Genomic DNA, 12177 nt, shown 5'->3' with positions numbered 1-12177 from the left:
GATGAAATGTTTTGGTTTGTAGATTTTAATTTCATATTATTTGTAAAGCATTTTTATGCAGATGTTTGTTGAATAAACAAATTGAAACTCAGGCAATCTGGCTGAACTGGATATCTAAAGCTTGGGATTATCAACATATTCCTGGCTATAAAACCTCAGGGAGAGTTGAAATCAGTGAGGCACGTACCCAGCCCCATGGAGACACCAAAAAAGGTTGTACGGAGGCAGAAATCATAGAAAAGGAAAGAGATGTAGTAATGGAGAAGGCATGAATCCATCCACAATGATTTTAGGAGGTTTGGTGATTAAAAGGAGTTGAGAATTTAAGGATAGTGTGAACTGTGAACTACCTGAAATCTCTAATTTTATTGAATTTGGTTTATGATGGAAGAAATAAATCATAGGAAGGCTGAGGGGAATTATCCTGTACAATAAAATGTTTTAATATGTAAGAGATTCCATCAAAGAAACAAGGGTGCACTTTCTCAATTTCATGTTAAGGAATTACCTTTGATCACATAATGTTTGTAACTTTTTCTTTTTCCATGGAAATAGGAAGGAAGAAGGAGATGAAGGGTTGAGATCCAGGAAGAGAGGGCATAGGTCAATGAGGGCATTTCCATAGGAGATATTATATATATATTTTATATATATATAAAAAATAAAGGCAAAGACATCAAACTTTTTAAGAGTAAGTAGTGGTAGTGCTGACAGATTTAACAAATGCAAATACAGGATGACTAGTTAGATCTGAATTTCAGAAAACAATACATACTATTTTAGTATACTTATGTCCCATGCAATATTTGGAAGAATAGGTATTACTGAATGAGGGAAGTATGGGGAATGAGCAAACACCTGAAGTAGAATTGTAATGATTAGATGATTTAACTTCCTTAAAAATATATAGTAGGAGTGGCAGGTGGTGTGTGTGCCCAGAGCAGGTAACTGGCAATGAATTTATGTTGCTTCCTTTTGCATGGTTCTGTAATTTTCTTCAGGAATGTTCAACTGCATATATAAGGAGGATTCACAAACATAAATGGTAGCTGGTAGGATTCGTGCAGAGGTGTGTCCTTGCTGGACCAAGTGTGATGGCAGAAGGTGGGTGCGAGGGAGTTGGGCATTTTCAAGAGGAGTTTTCATGATCAAGGTAGCTTAGAAAAGCAACAATCTCAGGAACACTACATTTCTGGTGATGAAAGTGTCCATGCTGTCACTTCAAGAATGGGTAGCCAAGTGAGATTCAGTAAAATGAAACTGAACATGAGGTGATCACAGAGGTGAGAAAACAAGTGGTTGGAAAACTTAGCTACATAGATTAGAAGTCAGTGACAGTAAAGAGAAATCTATGAACTCATACTAAAACCATGAGTGAATGACATTATGGAGTTATTCAACATGTAGGTAGAAGTCCGCAAATCTATAGGGATGATTTTTTTAGTTTTTCTTTTGCATCAACCACAGATTCTTTCTTTCTTCTTTGAGTGGTGAGTAACGGGAAGAGATAGAAGTTGTGCTGTTACAGGAGTTCAAGACCAGCCTGGCCAACATGGAGAAACCCCGTCTCTACTGAAAATATAAAAAATTAGCCAAGCGTGGTGGTGCGCGCCTGTAATCCCAGCTACTCAGGAAGTTGATGAAGGAGAATCGCTTGAACTCCTGGGAGGCGGAGGTTGCAGTGAGCTGAGATCCTGCCACAGCACTCCAATCTGGCTGACAGAGTGAGACTCCATCTCAAAAACAAAACAAAACAAAATGAGAAGTTGTGCTGTTAATGAGAACAAGCTTCTCTTTTCAATTTCTTGATGAGCATGGGATCTTAAGAAGGCATATCGGTATTTCTTTGTTAACTCAAAATTATATTCTATAAATTGATGGCTAAAATCAACATTGTGTAATGTGTTTCATTAAGGATTTTTCTCCTGTAATGGTTAAGAATTCATTTTAGTGCTTATCATAATTACATATTTCATTTTTCCAAGTGTGTTTATTCGTTTTGAATTCCATGCTATATTTTTACTACGTATTAAAAAAACTGAAATGTAGTATCCGCACATACAAATGCGTTCTCAACGTAAATAGGATTTTAAGAACTTATATCTACACCACCAACATTAGTTGGACATCGATCTTGTGTCTTTATTTTTGCTTTTCTATCACGCTATTTGGATTCTTTTTGGAGCCCCATTTTGTCTGCTAGCAGAAAATTTTTCCAGAAAATTCTGTAAAACTCAGTCAGGGCATTGCCTTTCCATCTTTATTGTCCAAACTCTGCCGATTTAAAGTCCTGCCTTTCCACTCCAGCTGTGATCTGCACTTATGTTCCTGGGAAATCAAGTTGTCATCTCTATTTTGCAAGCCAAGATGGTGAAGAATACTCTTTGACACCTGTTTCCTCACAGGGCCAAAGGTAGGTAAGATAGCTTCAATATGTAAGTCCTCCAAATAAACTGGGTTCTGATCCTTCCGTTTCAGACTTAACTCTCCAAGATAGCAGGATGCAAGGCCTCCTCTCGTCAATACTGCCTCTTACTTACCCTACCATTTTTTCTTAACTTGTTATCCCCTTGCTAGGAAGATCTTTATCCAATCTCATGAGGATAGTGGCTCTCTCTGAACACATATTCTTGCAAGTCTTCCTGTCTTTAATTTGAGCCCTGTTTTTTTTTTTAAGCTAATCAGTCCTTTCCTAATATGACCAAAATTGTATCAAAGATAAGAAAAACAGCAATATATAGAAATATTACAATGATTTAACATAACCACAAATATATATGCATACAGATAAGGACACAAACACACATATTCTCTCTCTGTCTCTCTCTCTGTCTCTCTCTCTCATGCGTGTGTGTGTGTGATGTCAGGTGATACTGATAGCAATGGAGAAAACATAGGCAGGGTAAAAAGGGTCTCGAGTGAGGGAGTTGGAAAATTAGGGGAGGCCTCCTGATAAGTTGAACTTTTAGTGGTGACCTCAATAAAAAGGAAAAGCACTGACCAGGAAACGCATTCAAGGAAATTCCAGGAAAGGCATTCAAGCAGAGAAAACAGCAAGCAAACCTCTGAGTGACCAAATCAGAATGAGGGAGAAGACAGAGTGACAGGAGAGAGAGAATGAATGAGGAAAAGGATTGAAGTTGGAAAGGTGGGCAAATAAGGATCAGATCTTTCAAGTTCTATAAGTCATTGTAAGACTGTAGTTTGATGTGAATGAAATTTCAAGCCAATCATCAGAAGATTTTGAGTAGAGGACGGACATGATCTGAGTTCCATTTTTAAATAATCACTCTGGCAGTTTGGTGGAGAATTAATTGGCTCTTAATAGAGGAGCAAGGCTGGCAACGGGAGACCAATTAGCAGTTTACTGCAACAATTAAGCAGAGAAATGATTGTGGTTTCACCAAGGAGTAGCTGGTTTCAGAAATAGTTAGATTCACGACACACTTTGAAGGCAGAGCTAACAGTGTTTGTCGATTGATTAGTTGTAGTTTAGAGAACTTGGCACAAGTTTTTGACAATGATTTTAAAACGTTTTCAGATGGTGATCCTTAGTCAAGTATATTTTATTAATATTTACCTTTGACTCTTAGAACACATTTATTACTCATATCACAATCACTTATGTATAAAAAGGTCAATGATTTACCCAAGTCAAAAGTGTCATTAATGGCTAAGTAGAAGAATGTGTGTGTAAAAGTCTTTCAGATGATGAGTGCTAACGATGTTATCAGTACTTCTCTGTAAGAGATTATTTCTAATGACACACTAAAACCATTTCCCAATATAATTGTTCACTGTAACTTCATCTGTGGAATTGCTAAAACTAAAATTATCATACCCAGTGTTTAAAATAGGCTGGGGGCGGTGGCTCACGCCTGTAATCCCAGCACTTTGGGAGGCCAAGGTGGGAGGATCACGAGGTCAGGAGATCCAGACCATCCTGGCCAACACGGTGAAATCCACTCTCTACTAAAAATACAAAAAATTAGCTGGGCGTGGTGGCGCACGCCTGTAGTCCCAGCTACTCGGGAGGCTGAGGCAGGAGAATGGTGTGAACCCGGGAGGCAGAGCTTGCAGTGAGCAGAGATCATACCACTGCACTCCAGCCTGGGCAACAGAGCCAGACTCCGTCGCAAAAACAATAATAATAATAAAAAATAAATAAATAAATAAATAAAATAATACTACTTAGCAAATAATACCTCGCTCATTTTAACGAGATATGTAACATTCCAGAAGTTGATTTAATGTAATGGAATTTAACTTTTGCTTTAAGTGTATCTTGTACACAGAAAGTCTACTTAAAATATGCACACTCCTTATATAATTTCACAAATGTTCAGATAGACATGGAGATTTTAAAGCTATCTGTTGATCAGTTTTTAACCCCAGTCTAATCTTAAATATAGTATTTTTTAAAGGTTTACAACATGATTAACTGATATATCGTTGCATAGCATAATAATTACCACAATTGGATTAATGAACATATCATTCACGGTACATGATTATCATCTAAGTTTAACATTTAACACTTAAGGAGCTACTGACTTAAACAATTTCAAGTATACAATAAAGTATTATTAACTATAGTCACCATACTCTATATTAGACCAGAATTTACTTATTATATAACTGAAAGTTTGGACACATTGTTGAATGTCCCCCATCCCACTTCCCACCATAATCCTCAGTCCCTGGCAAACAACCATTTTACCCTCTGATTCTATTTATTGGACAGTATTAGATTCCACTTATAAGTACGATCGTACAATATTTGTCTTAAAAATTATGCTTCTTTTATAACTTGCATTTCTGTTGTAGCTTATATGAATTGATTTCATATGTTACCTTGATTTATTATCATAACTACTGTAAAGAGGTAGATCATTATAATTATTAATATGTTATAATGGGGAAACTGAAATTTGAAGTGATTAATTGATCTACTCAGTCATTTAGGTAGTAAGAGTTTTATTCAAGATGTGAATCACAATATTATGACTTCAGGTTCTCCAAAGAAACACTGCCCAATAATTTTCAAGTGGAGAATATCCTGGGGACAAGGCGTCTTCATTACAGCAATCTAAAAGTGGCAGGTCTCATGACTGATGGGCTGAGGAGGTCAAAACCATATTTAGATGTGACCACAATGATAGCTTTCTGGAGAGAAGAGACATCTTTGCATGGTGTAAATGTTTTGTCAGATGCTGAAACTGACACTAGAGTGATACAATAAATTGCAAATAAATAACAGGACCAGGATCCAAACTAATTTTCTCTGATTGCAAAGTCTACAGCATTTCTATCCGACTCTCTTCTGCCAACATTAAATTAAATATGTATGGATTACATTAAAGTAGTTCATAGAGACTTCAAATTGAACATACACACACATACACACAAATTTCTATGCACACGTGTAACAGAAGAGTACCAAATACTCCTGAAGAAGCACCTGATAACTATGTAGAGTCATAAAAATGCTGTCCAGTGACATATGAAGATCTGGAAAAGCTGGGAAATTATACTTTTACTTCATTGTCATTGTTGCTATTAGAGTGCTGTGTTCTATCCTATGCCTCACCATGTAAGAGGGTTGTGCAAGTACACAGCACAGCAGCAAAAATCATTAAAAGACAGGAAAACAGAATCTACGAGGTTACCGTAAGGAAAGTAGCCCTGATGAAGATGCAGAAGATGGAAGTTCAAATTTTAAAAGTACCCTCATTCATCTCAAGAAAATGTGATGATATTGATACTGACAGGAGGCAGGGAAATTCTGGATAGAGAAGGGTGGGAACCCTGGTGAAGTCCCACGCTCAAGCCTGGACCCACTGCCCAAAGTGAGAACACGTATTCCTGTTTTCCCACCTGAATGTTGCCTTTTCCAAAACCACCCTGTCCCACCCTGCCTCCCATCCTGTACCCATAAAAGCCCCAGGCCCCACCGGCAGAGTGGCAGAGTGGCAGAGAAGGAGAGAAGAGAAGGGGCAGCTGGACATCAGAGAGAAGCAGCTTGATTTGAGGAATGGCTTGTCGGTGTGACTTGGGGGAAGAGTTCTGCCAGGGACGGTCAGACTCCGGGGGGAAGATCACCTTCCCACTCCACCCCCTTTCCAGCTCTCCATCCCTCTGAGAGTCACTTTCATTGGCAATAAAATGTCCCGCATTTACCATCTTCAATTCATTCATGTGACCTGATTCTGCCTGGACACTGAATAAGAGCTCAGGATATAGAGGGCTGTCACACTGAGCCGTTAAACACCTAACTGTCTGCGGACAGCAAAGCTGAAAGAGCACACTGGAATGTCAGGGGTTCTGGGCACCACCCTAGGTGCTGCCGCAGGACTGGTACAGAGATCGTTCCTGCTGGTGCCCAAAGGCACTCTCCCGGCTCCTGTACCAGCTCACTCGCGTGCTCCCTCTCCTGTGAGGGGCGGAGAGCTGCAAGCTGAGTAGAGGAGACATCCCCTTCGTGAGTCCCGTGAAGGGGCCATGGGAATTATCCTGTTTCAGTATTTTCTCCCCTTATGTTAAAATGAGAAAAATATGTTTAAATTAGCAACATATATGCTTCCTATAGGTAAAACATTTCACGTACTGACGAAATCATAAAGCCTTTTTGTTTGTGGCATCATTTCATGGTGTAAATAACAACAACAAAAAGGATAACCAAATGGAGTTTGGATAAAATATTCTGATAATATTATTTTTGAATTTGATACCAATAAGGTGGGGAGACACAAGCAATCGGTTTTAGGTCTCACACATTCTCACATATTATAAAATCTTATGTGTCATTCTTTACCGTGGTATCATTTTTTAGCACAGCTATTTTAAAATGACTTTTTAGGCTCTGTTTCTTTCATTTATTTTTCTTTTACTTAATGGACTACTTTTTAGAGCAGTTTTAGATTCACAGCAAAACTTTAGTGAAAAATAGCAAGATTTCCCATATAGCCTCTGCCCCCTCATACATTTGTGACAATTGATGAACCTACATTGACACATCATTATCGCCTGAAGTCCACCGTTTAAATTAGGGTGCACTCTGGGTGTTTTAAATTCTGTGGGATTTGTAATCATAAAACTCCTGCATGTGCAACAGGTGAAATAAAAGCGTATTTTCCTGAGACCAAGGGTCAAGGGTCAAGTCACCTCTACTATTCCTGACCCCAGAAGTAGTGACTCCCGGTGCTCTAGGAAACCTTCCAACTATGGTGCCAGTTTTAAAAAACACTCTTGTAGGGCAAAGTACTCTATCTGGAGCCAGGCACATCTGGATATGGCATTTTTCTAGCTCTGTGACGTTGAATAATTTGAAATTTTCTTGTTTCATTTTCTGTATTTCCAAAACAGAAGTCATACTCAAACCTCACAGGTATCTGGGAAGGATGTAAATGAGGGACCATTTATGCAATATTTACCATAACACCTGGCACAAGTAGTAATTCAGTAAGTCCTAGATTTCCCTACACTTTCCAAACCTTACATTAATTGAGACTAACTTCATTAATGCTAACTCCATTTTCTCTACGGAACAATGGTGAAAGTATATGACAAAACTGCATTAACAAGTTTTATAAAACAGAAATTAGCAAGATTTATTATTACTATTACTATTATCAATAGAAGTCATGAAATACCCCATAAGGCCAACCTCAAAACAAGTTAATTTTGATATGAGGTAGATATGCTAATCAATCTCAGATAATTTTTTGAAAATGACCAGAAAACTGAAATTTGCACTATTCTTTACAAAACTATCTGTGGGTCTTTAATTTTATCATCCTGTCTCCTGCCTAAGTTCTTTCCATGTGAGGTTATTTCTGCATGGGAAAAATAGAGAACACAAAAAAGTTTCTATTTGTCTCATCAGCACACATGATACCCCCAGTAAGTTAAGGAGATACATTTCGCCATTATCTTATGGCACATAGTACTTTGCTGAAACTGCATGCGTATAAATGCGAGATCCAAAAGTTTATGCCTATATATGGCTTGTTATTCTGTTATTTGACTGAATAAATTTGAATGCTATTCCACATTTTATTTATCTTATTCCTCTAATTATTAAAATAATATATTTTCTTCTTTACCATCCAATTTGTGTGAACATAGCAAGAACAAAGATTTAGTGATTATAAAAAGCATTCAAATTCATGTTTGTGATGGAGTACATATCTTCTCATTATCCTTTGTGTAGATTTGCAGGATTATACAATAAATTATGTTATTTTACTTGGTCTTCAGTTAATTCTATTAGAAGCCAAGATTATAATTTACAATGCAGTGATTAATGTTGGAGTGTTTTGTTGTGATTTTTAGCTTACCATAAATAATAATCTCTATATTATCTTACGTTGACTTCTCATAAAAGATTAACGTAGAATTAGTGACAGCAGGATTCTCATCGAATGCAAATCCCATAAAAATTTATGCTTCTCAAGCTGTAAATTGCGACTCCAAAAGGCACTTCTGATTTACATCTGTTATCTCTCATTATAAAACTTCTAGTTCTGCTTCAAACACACACAAGAAGGGCACAGAAACATTTGGTGTAAAAAGCAAGAAGTGTGAGAAAATGTCTTCAGTGTAATATAGTGTTTAGGATAATGCGTTCATGCTTTTTTGTTAACATGTACCATGGGAATATTGAAGGTACCATGAATCCACGTACATTGATAATAGTGAAACACCCTTACATCTCAGTGTCTCCTAAAAGACACCCACTATGTAACTTTGCATGGCATGTACTGATTTGATAAATAAAATAAAAATAACTTGCAATATTGTTAGATATTTTAGCTTAGAAATGATCTAATCAATTGGTCTGCATTAATGCATTTTTGCCACAAAAGTTATAAATTATACATAATCCAGCATAATATTAAAACATTAACATAATTTAACAATACACATCTATCACTTGCTAAATAAAAAGCTGAAGGTTTTCTATCTGACAAATTTGACTTTGCTGCTGTTTTATATGCTAGCATAAATTTATTGTTAAAAACATTTCAATTGTATCAATTCTCATTTTTTTGTCAAGTAAGGAAATATCGACTTGTTCATATAATTTGCATATTTTACCATCAACGAAAACCTTGCCTTGCACTCTATATTGTAACAAAGTTCTGTGCCAAAATATGTCTGTCCTCAAAGTATATTATGTAAATAGAGTGAAAAATGTCATTTGTCTTGCACTTACCCTTGATTTTATACATCTTTAACTTCATAAAGTAGAGTTCTACAAAACCATCTTTTCTATAGAATGTTGTAGGAAATGATTTACCACTTTACTGTAAGTTTGTCTGGCTGGCAGATAAAAGAAAGGAATAAATACCCTGCTTCCCATACCACACCATTATAATCTACTTGTTAAGAATGCTCCAGGGCGGGTGCCACCACCTTATGTTGTGGTGCTTTTAGACTGGGGACCATATGTGGTGCTATCCGAGGAAACAGCAGGGTTCAGTTACAGGGCTCTGTGCGTGTGTGTGTGAGTGTGTGTGTGTGCACGCACATATCTGTTTCTCTGCTCTAACAGCCCCTACATTTATACATCATTGCCATCAGTGCTATATATTTAGTATTATTAATGTGTTTTTTGTGCACTTGTTAAGTATGCTGCATACAGAATTGTTTATACGCATCTCAGTATTCACAGCATTATAACGTAAAATGCAGCCTTTTGTATTATATATCATTATCACCCACAAATACGTTTGAATATCAACCGAATTTATTTTGGAAAAGATGAAAAAGGTTTGACTCCACAGATTGTTTTCCAGCTAAAGAGGTGCCCTTGAGGGTGCACACTTTATCTTCTCTGATAAACAGAAAAATATGAATTGAAGGCAGGAGTGTAGACCCCACTGGGTCTACTATGAAAATGTCCATGGGACAGTGGCCAATAACCTATGAGGTTACACTAAACATCTCTGGTACGTTACCGGTATATGAATTTAAATTTATTTGAACTTATAGTATGTATTCTAAAGCTATTACTCTCTGATCTCTAGGCTAATACAAATATAAGGGGGAAGCTTACAGCAAAAGACTGAGAATTTCTGCTCCCTCAGAATCAAAATCTTGAAAACCTATGAAGAATATTTTGGAGATGTATTCACTTGGGATTTGGAAATATCAGTATGAAATCATGACTACTGTCATAGGCTGAAAATGGCTTAAAAATACATAGTCACTTCCTAAGGAATCTGTATTATGTTAAATGGCTTTCTAAAAATATATATAGAATATATATTACATATATCAATAATATATAATATATTATTAATTCATATATAATATATGATAGATTATATATTATATATATAAATGCATATTATATATATAATATATAGTCATTTCCTAAGGAATGTGTAAGTATTACATTATGTGGCAAACCAGTGACTATTACCTTATATGGTAGAGAGGATTATGCTGAGGATCATGAAAGCAGGCATTTATCCCAGATCACCCACAGGGACCATCATGCTTGGATTCTTGTAAGCCCTTGCTGACCAGATGCAGAGCAATTTGGGCATCAAAATAAAGGTGCAATGGATTGTAAAACTATTGAAATATACATACGTTTAAGTCCATACTGATTACAGATGAAAAGAAAGACAGAAAGACAGGCATGAGAGATAACCAGGGGAAATTCTGACATTCAGCCACACAGGGAGGAACAGACCATGTGAAGGTGGAGGCCCCAATTGGAGTGATGCTGCCACAAGCCGAGGAATGCTGGCAGCCATCAAGAGTAGAAAGAGGCAAGATGGGTAGCCGCCTATCGGCTCTGGAAGAAGTGGGACCCTGCTAACACCTGGACTTGTGACTTCTGGCTTCTAGAACTATGAGAAAATACATTTTGTTTGTTTTAAGATAGTTTGTCATAATGTATTACAGTAGCATCCTTCAGTGTGGCATCCAGTTGGATGGAATATAGAATAATAGATATCTATGGAATACAGGTCATAGATATCTATATTCCTATGTAACGTGTGTGTATATATGTGTGTATGTATGTGTACATATGTGTGTGTGTTTGTGATTGTGTTAGTTTCCTGTGGCTACTGTATTTTCTTCTCGTACAGAGATGATATCTTTCACACAGGAGTTTGTATCTCTTGTTTTGGGGAGATGAGATTGCTCTTCTATCTATCTATCTATCTATCTATCTATCTTCTTATGCTGTGTGTGTGTGTATATATATATACCTATCTTATGTGTATATATATGTATGTATATCTACATATCATATTGTATCTATCTTATGCTGTGTGTGTATATATAGATATATATTACTATCTTATGTGTGTGTATGTATATTTATATATCATCTCTATCTTCTTATGCTGTGTGTATGTGCATATATATATAGAGAGATATTCCTTCTTATGTGTGTATATATGTATGTATACCTATGTATCCTATGTACTCTATCTATCTATCTATCTATCTATCTATCTATCTATCTATCTGGATGTATGTATATGAACTCCTTGCTCAGATCAGGGAAAGGACCTGGAAGAAAAACTGTCCCTGCAGCAAGGCACATAACAACCAGTTATGCAAAGCTTAATTTCTTTATTTTTTTTTTATTATTATACTTTAAGTTCTAGGGTACATGTGCACAACGTGCAGGTTTGTTACGTATGTGTACTTGTGCCATGTTGGTGTGCTGCACCCATCAACTCATCAGCACCCATCAACTCATCATTTACATCAGGTATAACTCCCAATGCAATCCCTCCCCCACCTCCCCATAATAGGCCCTGGTGTGTGATGTTCCCCTTCCTGAATCCAAGTGATCTCATTGTTCAGTTCCCACCTATGAGTGAGAACATGCGGTGTTTGGTTTTCTGTTCTTGCAACAGTTTGCTGAGAATGATGGTTTCCAGCTGCATCCATGTCCCTACAAAGGATACAAACTCATCCTTTTTTTATGGCTGCATAGTATTCCATGGTGTATATGTGCCACATTTTCTTAATCCAGTCTGTCACTGATGGACATTTGCGTTGATTCCAAGTCTTTGCTATTGTGAATAGTGCTACAATGAACATACGTGTGCATGTGTCTTTATAGCAGCATGATTTATAATCCTTTGGGTATATACCCAGTAATGGGATGGCTGGGTCATATGGTACTTCTAGTTCTAGACC

The sequence above is a fragment of the Chlorocebus sabaeus genome, chromosome 3, assembly GCF_047675955.1.
Source record: "Chlorocebus sabaeus isolate Y175 chromosome 3, mChlSab1.0.hap1, whole genome shotgun sequence".
Taxonomy (NCBI): Eukaryota; Metazoa; Chordata; class Mammalia; order Primates; family Cercopithecidae; genus Chlorocebus; species Chlorocebus sabaeus.
This window is presented reverse-complemented; position numbering follows the sequence as displayed.